This window comes from Drosophila bipectinata, chromosome 3R, assembly GCF_030179905.1.
Source record: "Drosophila bipectinata strain 14024-0381.07 chromosome 3R, DbipHiC1v2, whole genome shotgun sequence".
In the NCBI taxonomy this organism is placed as follows: Eukaryota; Metazoa; Arthropoda; class Insecta; order Diptera; family Drosophilidae; genus Drosophila; species Drosophila bipectinata.
In genome coordinates this window covers 12877272-12882587 of record NC_091739.1, presented here as the reverse complement: position 1 = coordinate 12882587, position 5316 = coordinate 12877272, and the positions used below count along the sequence as shown (strand labels likewise).

The following is a 5316-nucleotide window of genomic DNA, read 5'->3' as shown; positions in this document are numbered from 1 at the left end:
CTTTGTTTAACTTATTCTTTTTTAATTTTAAATACATAAAAGTAAAATTATAATTAAATTTTCCAAAAAAAGCTACACCCTCATCCAAAAAGAAACAAGTGTCCGTAGATGGCATTCCGCGTCCGTTTCAATGTCCAAGCTCCATATCCTTGCTGGCCATTATCCACAGCCACTGACCTACCATCTCCATCTCTCTCCTCCTCCAGCCATCTCTTTCCGTAATGCTCCCTTTCTTTCATTCATTGTCCAAAGTTACATATATGACGCAAGTTTCTGGCTTTTTGGTTATTGGTCGCTGACTGTTGTTCTTGCTGTTGTTGCTGGTTTTGTTAATTTAGTTCCCAAAACCACACACGCACACTCGCACTCACACTTACATGCACTCTGGCTCACATAGACAGCAACACCCATACATGTGCCAGGACAGAATGCCTTTGGCAAACGCATTTGGAGCATTTGCTTCATTTACTGCGCCGTTTGCCGCATTTTAATTGCTTCTGCCCACATCACACTGCCACAGTAGTGATTGAATAAAACGGAAACTAAACATTAAAACTATAAAGAACTCTATTATTCACGATGTTTTCAATATTTTTAAAATTATTAGTTGAAACTAGGTTAATAATACGTCCATGAAAGTATATTAGAGGTAATTGAGCCCTACTGTGTCCCCAAGAGCCTGGGAAATTCCGCAATTGTCGGTGGTGCTGCTTTCTCGGTTTTCCCCTCCCATTTGAACGGACGGCCGCCCACACCGCCACCCGGTGGCACACATGCATGGAAAGTTTGTCAATCCACAATTTGAATGCGCGACATCATAGAAATGGCGTCCGTTTCCTATCCCTCGGCACTCGGACTCCGCACTAGAACTCGGCCTCGGACATGAGGCAATCCTTGGCCGCTTCTGTTTGACGCATAAACCTGAACGCCATTAAACGAAATGAGTTTCAGACGAAATTATCTTGGTGGCCTCTGCGGCTTTTTGGGGTCATAAAAGGAGCATTTTTGGGGTCTAGTGAGGGGAAGGGATTTCCCACTCGGGATTGTCGTCGTTCGATTTAAATGTTTAATGATCAATATGTAGTGCAGTGATGCTATATGTAGTACAACCTCGAAACTGGCCCGCAAATTGTTATATAACTCATTTAGCTGTTGGCAACCGGTAAACTTTCATTAACTTTTCCAGTAAATCAAATCAAATGAGCAAACGCACTTGCAAGTTGCAGCACACCCTGGACTGCCCTGACCTACCACGGAGTCCTTAACGCTTCGGTGGCCTGGACTTGACTTTCCAAGTGGCATTAAGGCAAATTACAAGTAATTAAGAGCTTACTTTTATGAGAAACAACAAAATCGCAGCACTTTTCCAGGCACCATTTCAGTTGCATTTACGGGAAACTTCTGGTTTAAAAATTTAATTAAAATTTTCTTTTTTTGGTCAAGCTTAGCTCTGTTAAAAGTTAAAAACTATAAAAAAATAGCGCAATAAAAAGTTGCAAAAATTACAAAAGATGCCAGGTAGCTCTGAAAATTAATGAAATTTTTAGCTTTGGGGGATACATCAAGGGAGAACTGGAAATCCCAGCTTTCCGACAAGAAGTCCTGCCTCGTCCTTGGGCCTTGATTGTTTACGTGGCGCTGCTCTCGCTTTGATTTATTGCATTTATCGATAACAAACAATAACAATTCGAAGAGCAAGCGCAGCACCGCTCACTTGATAAATGATAAAAGTTTTTATTTTTTCAGTCATTGTTTTTGCTTATGGTAATTAAAAAAATAGGTAAATGCTGCCCCATCCCATCGCCCAGCGCTGTCTGTTTGCTTTTGTTTATGGCTCCGGCGAATGTGCTGACAGTCGAGATTATTGACTCTTCGGGTGCGTGCCGTGGCCAGTGCGAAAATGAAACTGTAGATACAATTTGCGAGGGGGGGATTGTATACAAAATAAGTTGGCAAATATCGGCAGGATGGGCGGCTGTGGCGGGAAGATTGAAATTGTTGTTAAAAGTTTGGGCTTAATGAAAGATTACGCGGCATAATGCGAGTAAATAATGAATGATGGCTTATCGAAGGGTTGGCCTCGAGGCGTGACCAAGAGCTTTAAACTGTTCTCAACTCGAAACCGATGTGCAAAATAATTATATCAATAAGTCAGCCTGTAATTAGTTGTGTTGTCCCTGATATGGCGCTGAAATGGGGTTAATTAAAGGCTTATCGGCACTGTTTGTTTAGGAATTGTTTGCACAAAGAGGCTTCGGGACATTGCAGTTCTGGATTTTTATATAATTTCTTGTTAATAATGCTCATTGAAAATAAGAAAACGGCATAAAAACGTTAAAAAATGTATGTTAGGTAGTCAAAAATTGAATGAAAGACACAATGCAGCCATAACAAAAGCTATATATTTGTTTCTAACTATCCGATACTTGAGCCGAACACCTAAAAAAATTTCTACATTGACAACAACATGAAACAACATAATATGTTACATCAACATATTTGATTTTTTGTAAAATTTTCTGGAAGCTCGCTTCAAATCCGATTCTTAAGCGGAATACCTTAATCGATTTGTGGGTCGATTTTCTACTAATCTGTATTAAAATCTAAAGCAAAATTATTTTTCAGATTTTTTGTCAAATTTTCTGGAGGGTTCCCTTCGAAAACGGGGAAAATGCATGAAACGACAATATAGCCCCTTGCGAAGCCCATATCTTTGCCAATAGTCATCCGATTCTTAAGCGGAATACCTTAATCGATTTGTGGGTCGATTTTCTACTAATCTGTATTAAAATCTAAAGCAAAATTATTTTTTAGATTTTTTTTCAAATTTTCTGGACGGTTCCCTTCGAAAATGGGGAAAATGCATGAAACGACAATATAGCCCCTTGCGAAGCCCATATCTTTGCCAATAGTCATCCGATTCTTAAGCGGAATACCTGAATCGATTTGTTGGTCGATTTTCTACTAATCTGTATTAAAATCTAAAGCAAAATTATTTTTCAGATTTTTTGTCAAATTTTCTGGAGGGTCCCCTTTGAAAATGGAGAAAATGCATGAAACGACAATATAACCCCTTGCGAAGCCCATATCTTTGCCAATAGTCATCCGATTCTTAAGCGGAATACCTGAATCGATTTGTGGGTCGATTTTCTACTAATCTGTATTAAAATCTAAAGCAAAATTATTTTTCAGATTTTTTGTAAAATTTTCTGGAGGGTCCGCTTCGAAAATAGGGAAAATGCATGGAACGACAATATAGCCCCTTGCGAAGCCCATATCTTTGCCAATAGTCATCCGAATCTTAAGCGGAATACCTTAATCGATTTGTGGGTCGATTTTCTACTAATCTGTATTAAAATCTAAAGCAAAATTATTTTTCAGATTTTTTGTCAAATTTTCTGGAGGGTCCCCTTCAAAATGTTGAACAATGCGTGGGGCGGCCTGTATGACATCCCGCGAAGGGTATATCTTCGCTAATATTCATCAGATTCTTATGTGGAATTTTTGAAAATGTTTTTAATTTTATTCTCCAACCTAAATAAAAAAGCATCAAACTTATTCTTTTTTTTGGGTTTTTCAAATACTCCTCAGGGCTTCCATCAAAATTCTTAAGAATGGCTGTGTTCGTTAGTAGCTTTTTATTTCTCTTTCTTAATTGTGCCATTTAAGTGACACTTAGCCATAATCCAATATCCATCATTCCATTTGCCCACCAGTTCAGTTTCTTGCTCCCATGTAAACATTTTCCCAACCAATTGGATTTTCTCGATGTCTGCGCATCCTTTGGAAATTATCACTTAATTCCCTTCAGCTGCTGTCGATGCAGTCATGCTCGTTGCAGCTTTCTGTGGAATGTCCAGAGTGCATGATTATATATATAAACCCGGAATTGAATGCGACTGTCATAGCGGTTGGTAGCCTTGGGTCATCAATTTTTGGCGAGGGAATGAATTTAGTATCAAACGAAAATCGCATTTTAAATGAGCCATGATCCAGAAATAGAATGGAATTGGTTTGGTATTCGAGTATTGATGGCCCTCCTACTAGCACCGCCGACTGTGAGAATCTGGGTGTTGTAATCAAATGCCACAAATTGATAGAAATTGATTACATTTGATGTCTTAGGCGTAAACTTTTTCCAAATTGCATTTCCTCGGTCTACAGCCCATCGAGTATGCACAAGCTGGAGGTGGTCTGAGGCGTAGGCGTGGGCGGGGCAGTGGTTTCGCCCCTTTGGGCCATCTGTATTCACGCGTTAACAGCCAAAGGCAATTACAACTTTTGTATTTGTATCTGGGTGGTGTGGCTGCGTTAGGGTGCGTGTAATCTATTATTCCGCTGAAAGTGGTAATTCCGGTCAGTAAATAACACGCACGCCTTCTTTGCAACTTCCATGGATATCACCTCGAGAATCCTTCGCATGGGTATGGTTGGGTACTGTACGGAGGCCGTGTCGATTGGTTTTTAAGCCAAAAACAGACTACAGTTGGCAGTCGACAGGCTACAGACAAGAAACGAAGGCCCAAAGACCAAACCGTCTATAATTCCTGCGTAAAAGCCCATAAATCCATGGGGTCGCTGCTTACATATGCGCCATTTCACACCGTTACCGTTAGACACACTCGCACACCACCCACTCATACACGCATACACCCATTTACATATGCGCTTAAGCTCCCAACTATTGCCGGTTATCGGCGAAAATCGCACACGCCTTTCACAAAAATTGCTTTCCGCCCACTGTTTTTGCAAAGCTCCTCTTCCGTGCTTTTTTTTTCGTTTATAAATATTAAATTTTATCATGGCTTAAAAATATTCCTCTTTCATTTCGCTGGCAAAAAATGTTAAATAAAATTTTACGGATTGATTAATGTGTGACACAATGCTACACGAAATTGTTGGAACTTTCAGTGACATTTAATTTGAATTTTAATTAAAACACAAAGAGCAGGACATTTGTTGTTACTATTTCAACTGAGCGATTTAAATTGTTTATTGAAATAACAGGATAAAAACGGGGGTTCCGAGTGCAACGATGTACAATTTTTTTGTTGGGGATTGCTAAGAAAACATAATACATTACCGATATTAAAAATTCAGTTCGATTTGCCAGCAACTCCTACTCTGAATTACATTTTCTGCCGTTCTCTTTTTCATCGGACTAACTATAAATAACTATAATCAGAGAAACATTCATAGGCAGCCCCCCAAAAAGGCCACGTTAACAGTTTTGACAGTTTTCAATTTCGGCTAGTGAACAAATTAAAAATGCTTCGACAACAGAACCCCGACAAAAGACCAAACGACGCCATCTGA

The 5316-nt window shown here is 39.4% G+C and overlaps 1 long non-coding RNA gene across 1 annotated transcript; it reads right to left on the bottom strand.

The window, feature by feature from the left end:
• Window positions 1–533: 533 nt before the first annotated feature.
• LOC138926725 (uncharacterized) lies at window positions 534–1698 on the bottom strand. The gene is made up of 3 exons (XR_011443340.1): window positions 1516–1698; window positions 1334–1450; window positions 534–921 (listed from the first exon to the last, which is right to left on the bottom strand). It is a non-coding gene; the product is annotated as an uncharacterized lncRNA (long non-coding RNA).
• Between the last annotated feature and the right edge of the window lie 3618 nt (window positions 1699–5316).